Source organism: Ranitomeya variabilis, chromosome 3 (genome assembly GCF_051348905.1).
Source record: "Ranitomeya variabilis isolate aRanVar5 chromosome 3, aRanVar5.hap1, whole genome shotgun sequence".
NCBI lineage: Eukaryota > Metazoa > Chordata > Amphibia > Anura > Dendrobatidae > Ranitomeya > Ranitomeya variabilis.
Genome location: NC_135234.1, coordinates 40,429,271 through 40,442,126, shown reverse-complemented (window position 1 = coordinate 40,442,126; position 12,856 = coordinate 40,429,271). Strand labels below are relative to the sequence as shown.

Below are 12,856 nucleotides of genomic sequence, written 5' to 3'. Positions count from 1 at the left end.
TGTTTCAAATTCAAAAAAGTCAAACATTTTTTCAGGATAAAATTAAATTGGAATACAGTGACCGGTGATAAGTCCCTATGAATGAACAGTGGGCCTTGACTTACAGGTCTAATTTGAAACCAAAAAGACAGTTTATTTACAGGGCAAATAGCTGGATCAGAGACTGCATTATTTTTCAACCTCGTACCTCTACCTAACTGATCCGTCTTTGATTTCCTAATAAAAAGGATTAAAAAGGCTTCGTGAATTTGAATATCGGATAACGAGTCCTGAAGGTTTAGATTTCTTAGTAGACACTACTTCGCCAATCCGCAGTGCCCCAAAAAATGATAGAGAAAAAATGGCGCTAAATAATAGCGCCTCCTCAGAATTCAAACAGACGTGGATGAGACTAGAGCATAAATCTTTGAGTAGCGATAGAGATATAGGTCTTCTAGTATCAGGCATAAAATTAGACTTTTTGAGGCCCTTCAGAAACTGTTTCACTGGAAATAGATTCGTTAAAGGAATGTTACCTGAAAGTTTCAGGAAAAAAGAAACTCCCGCAAGGCATTTCGCTATTGCGGAGTATGACAGCCCCCTCTGGGCCATGTCAGCAGCAAATTTGAGCGCTGCTATAGGGTTCGAAACCAAAGGGTCAAAATAGTTTAACTCGCAAAAATTATTCCAATTACGCCATGCGGCTGAATAATCAGCCCATGATCTTTCAGATAAAGAATTTTTAATAAAATGCGGTATTAAAGGGCAATCACGTCCCAGATTGAAAGGGATAGGAGGGTTGCTTCTGAATCCGCACTGGGAACCTGTAGAAAAAAATTCGACCACTGACGATTAAGTAAAGAGTCCGTTAAACTTATAAGCTTACTCTGCCCTAGCTTAGCCTTCAGCCATATATTATTTTTCAGGCATAGAAAAACCAATTGCCTCAAGATTTTGGCTACGAGTGTATTTTTTGAAGATAAGGTATTAATGGCAAAAACCACCGCCTGGTTGGAGAAAATAATTAAAATTCTGGAATTCTGCATTAGAGACCCCCAGGTGTAAATTCCGGCAAAAATAGAAAAAATTTCTAGAGCTGTAAAATTATACACGAACCGCTCAGACACCCAATTCGCTGGCCAACGGAAATAACTCCAATGGGAAGCAAAAAGGATGCTACCGCCGAGATGCTTGTCAACAGAAAAAAGAAACGGGAAAGAATCTGTCACAAATGATGACTGCCACAAGGATCTACCGTTATGCTCTGATAAAAAGGAAAGCCATATTCTGGCATCCTCTCTCAAAGCAGAACGAATCCTAATATGAGAGTGGGGTGAAGATACACCTTTGGTGGCATCATATAAACTCCTACAAAACGCCCGACCAATCGGAATCACCCGAACTGCAAAATTCAACAATCCCCACAAGGATTGGATTTCTTTAAGAGTAACCTTCTCTTTTGACAAAAAATTAGATAAAGCAGCGCGAAGTTTCAAAATTTTATCCACCAGAAGTCGAGATTCCATTTTTTCAGAATCCAGAGTAATTCCCAAAAACTCAATGGATCGAGAAGGACCAACTGTCTTTTCATGGGCGATAGGAATACCGAAGTATTTGCACATATGAATAAATTTATTAAGGGCATCCTCACATGTAGAGGAGCCAAAGGGACCAACAAATAAAAAATCGTCCACATAATGTAGGATACCCGCATCCTTACAAGTAGTTTGCAGGACCCAATGAAGAAAGGAGGAAAAACTTTCAAAATAAAAGCAGGACAAGGAAAAACCCATGGGTAAGCACGTATCATAAAAGAAACAATCATCAAAATAAAAACCTAGCGAATTAAAACCGGATGGATGGACTGGGAGAAGTCTCAACGCCGACTTAATGTCCGATCAAAGCATTGCAGCTGAATTTCCTAAGGATCTCCAATGCAGAATCAAATGAAGAGTAAGATACTGAAATTAAAGACTTATCCACCTCATCGTTCAGAGATGAACCCAATGGGTGGGATAAGTGATGAATTAGTCTAAATGAGCCCTCCTCTTTTTTTGGAACTATACCCAAAGGGGATGTACGAAAGTTAGGGAACGGAGGTGTTTCAAAAGGGCCTGCGACCCTGCCTAACTGGATTTCACTCAAAATTTTGTCCCTAGCTACTTCCGGGTTGGCATTTAAAGAAGGTAAATTAGAAGCAATCAAACAGCCCTCCTCTTTAAATTGCGGTACAAAAAATCCTTCAGAAAAACCAGAAAACAACAAATTACTGATCCCCTGATCTGGAAATCTGCTTTGCCATGGGGACATGTTTGCTAGAATCACTGGTGTCTGTGCTTTTTGTAATGTGCTCCCTGGCAGAGGGCTGCTGAGCTGCTTGTTTCTTGAAACATTTGGCCACTGGGTGTGAGTTGCCACAGAATGAACATTCATGGCGAAATCTGCAATTGTTATTCCATTTGCAAAATGAATCATTGAAGGCGAAACAAACGCCACGTTTAAAAGTGTTAGAGGGGATCTGCCTAGTAATATTGTGCCTTTGTGGAAGCATCAAATTAATCCACAATCCAATATCCTTCACTCCCCAATGGAGCTCAGGATGAACTGATAATTTGTGCCTGAAAGCCTCATCGTAACTCAGCCAGGCGAACCCGCCGAAGTTCCGATAAGCTTCCAGTATGATATCTAAGTGTTGAAATAATTTGCTGCAAAGATGGGGGGACTTTTCCGCCAGGACTGCAGCAAAAATGGCAAATGCTTGTACCCAGTTGTTAAAGGATTTAGAATTCGTGCGTTTAAATTCATCTGACTCGTTTTTATCCTCCTTTTTATCTGATCTAACAAGCTGATCTTTCTTAGGTAATAAGGAAAAAATATCCACATATTGATTATTCCAAATGAGCTCTTTAACAGCAGAGCTCAAGTGGAATCCTAAAGGCGATAGCTCGCATGTCAGAGCTTCTTTAAATGTGTTAATAGGAATAGTGTTAGCGGGTAATGCGCTAGAAACCGCAGCGCTAGGCACATCTGCTGAGCGTGCAGTAGAAGGAATAACTTCCTTCAAGGTATCCGCTAACACTTTCCTTATTAAGCTTGAGCGCTGTGATTGAGGGACAGATATATATGCTTGATGTCCGGTCCTGGGTCCTCGGCAGCAGCTGTAGCTCAAGCCCTCCAAGTTAGGCAAGCTCACATTGGAAGCTGCTGCGAGCGGCGATTCTTCCTCTTCATCCGACTGGGATGTCACCAGATCTTCTTGAATGATGGCATGGCAGGTAGCTGGAGCTGCTGCCGCTGCGGGAGCCGCTGGCACCGCAGCGCTTTTACGGCCACGGTGAGGTGCGGGCCTCCCGTCCGGAACAGCTGACGAGGACGGAGCTCTGTCATCCTGATGGCTGCGGAAGTCTCGCACTGGGCTGCGAGACTTCCGAGGAGGGCGGCGCCGCGACTTTCCCCTCACTTCCTGTCTGGTGCGGCTAGAGGCAGGCGGCGACGCTGAAGGGGAATATGGAACCCTCTGTCTCCTAAGCCGCACCGAAGCAGGGGATGCTGGCGGTACTGAGGATGCTTGACGCGGCGGCTGGAGGGGAGCTTGACCCGGCGGCTGGAGGGGAGCTTGACCCGTCGTCTGGAGGGAAGCTTCTGCAGGAGGAGGGACCGACTCAGCTGCCGCCGACAGAGGTTCTATAGCCAGGCAGCGCTGAAGCCAGTCCACTCCACCCTCTGCGCCGGCTCTGTTCACGATCTGTTGAAGGAGGCTCTCCATCTTCAAGGTAGTTCTACTTCTTTTCTTCCTTCTCCAACTGAATGACGAAAACCCCAGAAACCAGGGTTTATATAATCCAAAATCAGGCGCCCAACATCCCATCAGCCAATAAAAAACGGCTAAAAGGGCGCCAATAAACCAGCCAAAACCAGAATCTAAGATCCACAGCTGACTGGCCTGACCTTTAGGTGACCTCCCAGTAAAGAAGCCATATGATTCAAATAGGGCTTATGAGGCCATGAGACCCCCGCTGCATTTCTTTTTGTGCTTACGCGGGGGGGCTAACAGGAGTGGAATGTTATCCTTTTCTTTCCAATAATTAAGCATTCTTCTTATTATTTCTAATTAGCAAGGTGAGTATTTTTCTCTCTTTGGCCCTTTACAATCCAAGAAAATGCCAGCTGACTGGCCTTGATTTTGTTGAAACTTAACCTGGTGAATAAAAAAAAACTTGGATATGGGAGAGTCCAAATCTTTTGTAAAATTTGAATCAAATTCAGTTCACCTAGAAAAGATTTGCTCATCTCTTTTCAGTACCATAAGAAACTACTATCAAGATTGGAAAAAAAGACAAAGGTATATTCCAAACAGTGCTCTGAAATGGGGAAGGGGGAAGAAAAAAAAAGGGTAGAAGATATGTCCTCCTGCAGGGTTATGCGGTAAGTATACAACAATACTCCCACTGAGTTAAAAACCCCACTGTGAGAGGGCGTCCTTAATTTCACAAAAGTGGCAGATGCAGTGTATATAGGTCAAGATACCACCTCACATAAATTGATCTAAATGCATAAGCATGTAGTTCTGTTCAAAAATCTGCAAATATGCTGAGAATTTAGTTCGTTAGAAAAGCTGGGTGCACATGCGACACCTCTACCTGCTTTCATGCTGAGCCACACTCAGGTGGCACATATATCAGTTTTGTAGACTACCATTGTCAGAAAAATTTAAAGATAGTAACACGGACAGTTGAGTGCAAGGAAGTGGAGGCCTGATGGTCTTTGAGGTCTACTGCTACAGGCAAGACGCATGAAGGAGACCCAACCAGGAGTGTTCACATTTCCAAAATTAATTGGCAGACAATAACAAAGTGGCATCAATTTCACCACAGGAGTGTTCACATATAAACAAATGAGGGCCTTACACCACAGAAGTGGAATCAATTTCACCACAGTAAAAATAGTATAATAGGAACCAGCAGGTCTTCCACTACGCCCAATCCAGCAGATGTACACCCAACCAGGAGTGTTCACATTTTAAAAAATGAGGGCCGGACACCACCGAAGTGAACTAACTGTCTTCCACTACAGCTAACCCAGCAGATGTAGACCAACCCTGACTGTCCACATTTCCACAAATTGGTATTAATATCATCAGCAGCAGCTGCAGCAGGCAAAGAAGCCACTCTAAAGCTATCACAGAGTGCAGTTATGTGACATTAGTGCAGAATACTAAAAAATGTACAGTCTGCATTTGGGGTGCAAAAGTCCTTGGAGATCCATGACTTGTTCATCTTGATGAAAGTTAGGTGGTCTACACTTTCAGAGGATAGCGGGATGCGTTTTTCCGAAAGGACACAACCAGCAACACTGAAGCCACGTTCTGAGAGAACGCTGGTTGCCTGGCACGATAAAACCTCCAAGGCGTGTGAGGTTGGCTCAGACCACTCATTCATTTTGGAAGACCAAACTGTGAAAGGTTCCAAACCCTCCAAGATGGTATTGATATCTAGTGCTAGATACTCCTGCATCATCCTCTCCATGTTGTGCTGGTGGACGAGTTCATCAAAAAAAGTGTCAAAGGACTCACAGAAATTGCTTCCTCCACTTCCACCACTGCTGCCGCTACTGTTGCTAATGTTTTGGCGTTCACTAATTGACCTGTTGGAGGTTGGAAGTTTAGAGCTGTGATGTAAATTGTGTGCTTCACTGCTGTCTTGGGGAAAAGCTTTCTTATGGTTGTGTAAAAGCATGTTTCGATATTCCAGCATTCGTCGGTCCCTTTCCAGGGCGGGAAGAATCTGGCAAAATTTGGTTTTATAATGTGGATCTAACAGAGTGGCAATCCAGTAGTTAGCAGCATTCCTAACCATAACTATACAGGGACCATATTGCAGATAGCACTCCTATGTCGTGCTCTACCATGATGTCCAAGCCCATGCTGTGTTGGAGGCTAGGTAACAATAAGTCTTGATTCCTCCATCCCCTCCCACCCACCATGAACAACAGAGAGGGGAGGATTATCCTCTTCATCTGACAGTTGCTCGCCCATCACCTCTTCATCCTCCATTTGTTCCTCGGATCTTGCACCTTCGAGAACAGTTTGTCTGTTCTCACCAGCCCCCCTTAATCACAGTAATCCACCCTACCCTGGCACCCGTTTGTGTGACGACAGTCTTGAACTTAGAAACAATGCTGTCCCTTCTGCATCCTCCTCTGCTTCCTACTTTTCTTCTGGGATCACTATCTCCTCCCGCAGGCTATTCAAAGTCTGCTCCAGCATATAGATGTCTGGAATAGTGATTACTGATGATGGCGTCATCAGCTCTAACCATACTAGTAGTCATTTCGAAACTGTGCAGAAGGGTGCAGAAGTCCTTAATCTGTGCCCATCCTGTAAACGTGATATACGGCACACCTGTACTGCATTGGTCCAGGATATACGACATGAAATACTGCATCAGGGTTCATTGCTGCAGCCACAATCGCTGCAACATGTGCAGAGTGGAATTCCACCATGTCAGCAAATTGCATATCAACCTGTTAACTGGCATGTACAAAAACCTCTGTATCGATGTAAGTTGATGACCTGAGGGGTGCAAACAGTGGAAATGAGCACACAGCTTACGTGCTTTATGGAGCAGCTCACCCAGGCCAGGAAAGTGGCGGAGAAAACGCTGTACCACCAGGTTGAGGACGTGAGTCATGCAAGGCACATGTGTGAGCTTGCCTTGCCGTAGGGCCACCACCAGATTTGCACCATTATCAGACATAGCCTTCCCTGGATGCAGGTACAGCAGAGGCAGCCATTGATCAAACTCAGCCTGGAGAGCTGTCCACAACTCTTCAACTGTATGATGGCGGTCTCCAAGGCATATCAATTTTAATACTGCCTGATTGCGGTGAGCCCAGGCTACACAGTTCTGAGGTGGTGGAGATTCACTCTGCACTGTTGGAATGCATGTCTCATTAAGGTAGAGGTTTAGGGTGCAGGTGGAGGCCCAAGAGGATTTACAGGAGAAGGCAGAAGCAGTGGAGGAAGTGTTAAATGTAGAGGTTTGTCCTGCAAGCCTTGGGGATTCCAAGACTTGTGGAGCAGCGCCAGTCCCCACAGTCACCCAGTGCCCAGTCAGCGAGATATAATGCCCTTGGCCATGCTTACCCATTCAAGAGTCTGTGGTGAAATGCACCCTGGCAGACAAAGATTTAGTCAAGGAACGGGTGATGTTTTCTGCAACATGCTGGTGTAACGCAGGCACATCTTTCTTAGAAAAGTAATGGCTACTGGGCAATTTGTACTGGGGGACTGCGACAGCCATCAACTTTAGGAAAGAGTCTGTGTCTACCAGTCGGAAAGGCAGCATTTCCATTGCCAACAGATTGGAGATGGTGGAGTTCAACCTCTTAGCTTTGTCATGCATAGGAAGAAACAATCTTTTACATGACCACAGCTGCAGAACCGTGGGATGGCTGCAGTGCTGAGAGAGGGTGGAGTACGGTGAACCGGAGAAACTGCTGGACCTTGAGAGAGGGGCAGGTGGAGATGTTACGGTGGATTGAGAAAATAGTGCTCGTTCTCTGAGATTGGTCAAAAACAGCAGGCATGTCCGCTTCCATTACAGCTGACGTCAGGCTCTCAGTCAACATGACTGGAATGGGTAAAGAACCCAAGGTTCTGCAGTCAAAGAACTGCATCTCAATTATTGGCATGCTAACCAAGGAGGAGGAAGAAGCAGTAGATGCGATTGATGAGGTGGATGATGGTTTGCATTTTAGTGCACTGGGATTCCTACAATAACATATGTTGATTGCACATGTGAAAGTTCATACATGTTTTAGTCAAATTATTGCACTTTTTACCTCCACTCAATTTTTCTTGCAAAGTTGGCAGGTTACATGAATTGGCTCATCCTTTGCAGTGTTAAAAAAGGCCCAGGCTAGTCAACTCTTGCCTCCCCCATGAGCTGCAGACCTGGGATCTAATATCTTGTCATCATCATCCTCTGTGTTATCACATTTCTTGGCCTTGGAGTCACCCTCCTCCTTTTCCTGAGCTGACAGCACAGTAAAGTCCACATGATCCTCAGAAATCTGAGTCTCAATAGGATCACCCCCAGGGGTTAACGTCTGATGACGAGGTTCAGGATTCTGTTCAGGCTCTACTTCATCCTGCCCCGGATCAAAGCTAAAAAAAATTGGGCATCACTCTGTACATGGCATAGAATGTGTGAACAGCTCTTCAGTCTCACCCATCTGTGGTTCCGTACAGTCAGTTGTATGGTTGGAGAGTCGGGACGCGGGGGGAGGCAAAGGGAATTTGTGTGACACCTCTGTGGACTGTACTGGGTGTGATGTTGAGGTGGAGGAAGAGGAGGAGAGGCCACTTGAAGCTGCGCTTGCCATCCACTCGAGCACATGCTTTTTCTGGGGCTTATCATCAAGGCGTAGTGCTGTGTTTCTGTCAAAGGAAATGTAGTAGAGTGGCCCATCCAGTAACAGAAGTTGTCAGTTGTCTTTGTATAGGATGTGACGTTGGTTCACTAGTGCTTTCACGAATATTACCACCTACCCCATGTACACCTTGAACATCAAGCCTAATTCCCCTTCCACCACGGCCTCACTTTATTCCAGTCATGTTGCTCAGATAGTGTGGTAGGAGCACAGTATTAGCTACAAAAAATAGATTTTAAACTCTGCACCACCTCTGCAAACAGCTGAATTTCAGCAACAGTGAATTCCAAGGTGAATTATGGCGTGCTGTATCGTGTTAGTCACAGAAGAAAGAATTATTTGAGTGTGGATGAGGCCTGTATGACAAAGAAGATATGCTACAAACAACTTGAAAGTAAATGCAATAACTCCAGACATGATCACCATCACCACCACAGCTGTAAGTGACCATGGCCCAAATATCCCTCCTTCACCAATGATAGCTTCAAAGAACAGTATAACAGAGAGCAACATCCCAGAAGATAGCGGAGCATGGTAGTATAGCAGCTGCATAGAGTTCACTTGCAACTCGCACTGCTTGGCTTCAACCCACATTTGGTAAAGAGATGTCACCAGAACACCCAGGGAAGCGAACATCATTCCCATGACATTAAAATTCACAACGTAGTAAGAGTTCAGAAACACACCTAATGTAATAGGAACCAAGCTGAGCTTGATCTGGAGGGAGAACATCTTCCCATACCACATGGTCTGGAAGAGGATGATGACGGATATAGTCATAACTTTGGCCAGCTGGTAAGTGCCTATGGTGTTTTTCTAGAGGAACAGGTTGGAGAAGACCTCAAATCCACAGAAGCTGACGGCTAAGAGTAGCACCTTAGAGGCAGGAAGGCTCTTGGGGCAGAAGTTCCCAAATCTCTGGCACAAAATCAACCCAAAAAAGAAGACCATGAAATGCACCAGTGGGAGGCTCATGTTGGGGAAGCCATGATGGACATATATCCACTTATTGATAAAATCACAATGCATATTGAAGCCAGTAGGTTGACCAGGATCCAAGGAGTTGATGCAGCCATGCTGACAGCACGGAGAGCAAGAAGCAGGTATGCCATGTTACCCAGACTGCAGGTCACAGAGGTGAGAAGGCTGGCAGCTCAGGAGCCGGTCACATAGCGGAGGACTGATAGCAATGCAGGAGCCATCATAGCTGTGCTCACTACCTCCCCAAGCTGCCACTCAAGCCCAACGCAATTGGAAAGTCAGATGTCCCTTACTGTATGATGTTAGGAACAGAAGAATTTTTGCTAGCCTCTGGATAAGGCATCTATAACACACTAGATGCTGAAAACTATTTGAAAGTCAGGTCTCCTACTGAATGACACTAGAAACAGAAGAATTTTTTGATGGCCCCTGGATCATGCCTCTATAGCAACCTAGATGCTGCAAACAATTTGAAAGTCAGGTCTCCTACAGTATGACACTAGGAACAGAAAGATTTTTGGTGGCCTCTGGATCAGGCCTCTATAACACAATAGATGCTGAAAACTATTATGAAAGTCAGGTCTCCTACTGTATGACACTAGGAACAGAAGAATTGTATGTGGACTCTGGATCAGGCCTCTAGAACACATTAGATGATAAAAACTATTTGAAAGTCAGGTCTCCTGCTGTATGACATTAGGAACAGAAGGATTTTTTGGTGGCCTCTGGATCAGGCCTCCATAACACACTAGATACTACAAACTATTTGAAAGTCAGGTCCCCTACTGAATGACGTTAAGAACACAAGAATTTTTGGGTGGCCTCTGGATCAGGCTTCTACAGCTTAATTTCAACCCAACAAAATGACAAGGTGTAATACTGCGGGTTTTCTAACTTTTTGCAATTGAAATTATGATTTTTTTATTGGGCCTTTGGTCTGCAGACAGTTTCATATCACCACAGCACAAAATGATAAGGTGGGATACAGCAGGATGTTTCACATTTAGCTAGTGAAAAAATATTATTTAGAATGCTATACTCCTGCATGGAGCACAATAGAAGCAGTGCACTACACACTTTTATGACATGTGCCTTGCTGGCTTTGTCTCTGGACCTCAGCAATGGCCAAAATAAAAAATGCTGTAAGGCAAATTTAACAGTCAAACTGGACACTAGCAAGCTACACTATCTGACTGATATACAACCGCCTAGCTAACTAGCTGAAATCTTGTTGCTAACAGTGCCAGCATCAGGAGCAGCCTCTCTGCGCTGTTATAGTGTCAAAATGGCGCAAAAACATGATGTCCACTATTTATTTGGAGAGGGACATGTGATTTCAGCAGCCAATGACACAAGCCGTTGTGTCAGGACATTGTGGTGTTTCCTGCTCTCTGAGCAGGCTAGCTGCAATGTGCACACACGAAGTTAGGGAAAAAATGACTGTTTACAAGAACACCGCACCTCTGAGCTTTTCAAACTCACTCCCCTCATCAAACACGTGCCAAACGATCTTGGTACACCGCCATTATTGTTGCTAAAGTGCTGAAAATACTTATGCGGCAATGCAAATATTTTCCTGCACTTTTACCGAATGTTACCGATTTTTTCTGATTTTATAAAATTTTGCTTGTGTTTTCGATCATTAATCCGAATGTGCCATATTCATGCCGAATATATGCTTGGCGATCGTTTTCCGAACAAATTCGCTCATCACTAGACATGAACTGATCTGCATCCCTTTTTCCCATAAAGATTATGTGTACAGATATAGGGCTGTTCCTTGGTTCTCCCTGTGTAAATACTATAGTCAGAGATGGTACCGGCCTTCCATCTTTACTCTGCATATAATGGTGGCACAGATAGTATTGCCTCTTTGTCTCTCCCTGTAAAATATCTAGGCAAACAATTTACCACCTCCTTGTCTTTCCAATAAATCACAGATAGGATTGACTACTAGGGTTGAGCGACCTTTACATTTATAGGATCGGGTCGGGTTTCACGAAACGCGACTTTTTCAAAAGTCGGGTCGAGTGAAATCGGCCGATCCTATAAAAAAGTCGGGGTCGGGGTCGGCCGAAACTCGAAACCAAATGCAGTGCATTGGGTTTCCAATGGTTCCCAGGGTCTGAAGGAGCGGAAACTCTCCTTCAGGCCCTGGGATCCATATTTAAGTGTAAAATAAAGGATTAAAATAAAAAATATCGCCATACTTACCATCTGATGCGCCCTGGTACTAAGCGGGAACCTTCCTTCCTTAGAATCAGCCTTCCAGGACCTTGCGTTGACGTCGCAGTGACGTCCCGGCTTGTGATTGGTCGCGCGGCCGCCCATGTGACCGCTCGCTCGACCAATCACAAGCTGCAACGTCACCGTGACGTCACCGAAGGTCCTGGAAGGGCTGATTCTTAGGAAGGAAGGCTGCCGGAAAGAAGCCGAGGGTGAGTTTATTCCTATTAGGTATATACTCACCCTCTGACGCGCCCTGCTTCTTTCCGGCAGCCTTCCTTCCTAAGAATCAGCCCTTCCAGGACCTTCGGTGACTTCACGGTGACGTCGCGGCTTTTGATTGGTCGCGCGAGCGGTCACATGGGCGGCCGCGCGACCAATCACAAGCCGCGACGTCACCGCGACGTCACCGCAAGGTCCTGGAAGGCTGATTCTAAGGAAGGAAGGTTCCCGCTTAGTACCAGGGCGCATCAGATGGTAAGTATGGCGATATTTTTTATTTTAATTCTTTATTTTACACTTAAATCTGAATTCCGATACCAATTCCCGATATCTTAAACATATCGGGAATCGGTATCGGAATTCCGATTCCAGATTCAGAAGATCGCCGACTTCATGGCCGACCCCACACAGGGGTCGGGTCGGGTTTCATGAAACCCGACTTTGCCAAAAGTCGGCGACTTCTGAAAATTGCCGACCCGTTTCGCTCAACCCTATTGACTACTTCTCTCTCCCTATAGAGGGACAGAGTGTACTGTCTCTCCATATTTTTTCTCTATGTACCACAGATATAGATTGTACTGCCCCCCCTGCCTCTTCCTGTAAATGATATAGGCAAATTTTGTACTACTCCCTTGTCTCTCCTATAAATGAGTTATTCACAGATAGTACTACCTCCTTTTCTTTCTATGGAAATAATATAGACTCAGATAATACTACCTCATTTTCTCTCCATGAAAGTAATATAGACACAGATAGTACTACCTCCTTGTCTCTTCATGGAAATAATATAGATCCAGATAGTACTGCCTCCTTGTCTCTCCATGGAAATAATATAGACACATATAATGCAACCCACTTGTCTCTCCATGGAAATAATGTAGACATAGATAGTACTGCCTCCCTGTCTCTTCCTATAAATAGTGTAGACACATAGAGAACAGCCTCTTTGACTGTTAAAAAAATACATAACTAGAGATGAGCTGTGTTCGAGTCGAACTGTTCGCCAATTTCAAAT

At 44.8% G+C, this 12,856-nt stretch overlaps 1 pseudogene; it reads right to left on the bottom strand.

The window, feature by feature from the left end:
* Positions 1-3,747: 3,747 nt before the first annotated feature.
* Positions 3,748-9,524, bottom strand: LOC143817610 (solute carrier family 35 member E3-like; annotated as a pseudogene).
* Between the last annotated feature and the right edge of the window lie 3,332 nt (positions 9,525-12,856).